The sequence below is a fragment of the Rattus rattus genome, chromosome 1, assembly GCF_011064425.1.
Source record: "Rattus rattus isolate New Zealand chromosome 1, Rrattus_CSIRO_v1, whole genome shotgun sequence".
NCBI classification, from domain to species: domain Eukaryota; kingdom Metazoa; phylum Chordata; class Mammalia; order Rodentia; family Muridae; genus Rattus; species Rattus rattus.
In genome coordinates this window covers 104557106-104558443 of record NC_046154.1, presented here as the reverse complement: position 1 = coordinate 104558443, position 1338 = coordinate 104557106, and positions in this window count along the sequence as shown.

Genomic DNA, 1338 nt, shown 5'->3' with positions numbered 1-1338 from the left:
TATTTCTGAATAAGACAGAACAGTTTAAAGTGCCCCAAAGGTTGTAGGTACTTCAAAGTAATAGCTTTGGTAGAATTCCTGATAGACATTGCTACCAAGGATAATACCCAGCATAGCAAATTATAAATTGGAATACAAGTATTTTTAATGAAATGATAGAATCAATTCAGACAGTAAATTGAACAAGAAACACAAATTTTCATCTATTATGATAATCAATAAAGAATATTGAAAATCATATCAAAGATGACTTTAATTATGCTTTGGGATTATCTCTAAGGTGTGATCAGATAATCCATGTAAGGTACCATGAAATACTCTACAGCAGTAGTTCTTAATGTGTGAGTCACAATCACTTTAAGATTCAAATGACCCTTTTACAGAGGTTGCATATCAGATATCCTGAGTACTGTATATTCACATTACAGTTCATAACAGTAGTAAAATTGCAGTTATGAAGTAGCAATGAAAATAATTGTGTGATTGGGTATCACCAGAACATGAGGAACTGTATTTATGGGTTGTAGCATTAGGAAGGTTGAAAACCATCACCTACAGCTTTGGTTTACTCCTTTACTGAGCTCTTTTCCTATATGGAAACCCATTTTCATGGGCATGGAAGCTATTGTTTTGTGCAACAATATGGCATCAAACACTAGAATTTTTCTAACTGTCCTGAGCAACTTATAACATTTGCCTTACAATCTTTGATCTGATGTGTCCCTGAGTACAATTCTGATTCCTGTATGTAATGCTAACACTGAGGAATATTTCCTTGTTAATTGCTATGGTTGTCTTGATTATATATTCTCATATTTTCCTGTTGTACAGGATTTAGGCATCTTTAAGTTAGGAGATGGGTTTTCTTGTTTAAATGATATAATTAAAGACTGTTAAAAGTATGAGGATGGCCAAGTTCTACCTTTCTTCCAGCCTACTTCCTACCCAGGCCAGATCAACAGCCAGATACCCTACCACACACAACAGCCTGCTTGCCTCCTAGGAGGTCTGCAGTAACCAAAGACACAGAGTGTAGCTGATAGGGTGCCCACTTGCCTTGCCAAGCTCCACCTTCATATGATCTGCTTCTCTAACTAGACTATATCAGAGGTCTAATACCCTCCCAAACCTCACAGCCTGTCTGCCTTCCAAGAGGTCCAAAATAACTAGGGACATAGGAGGCCTGCTCTAACCAGAGACATAAGAGGCTCACCCTAACCAGAGATATCCTCCAAGGCAGCTGGCTTGAGCGAGGCCCACCAGGTCAATTAACACAAGAGATAACTAGATGGCCATAGGCAAGCACAGGCTCATAAGTAACAGAACACAGTGCACTTT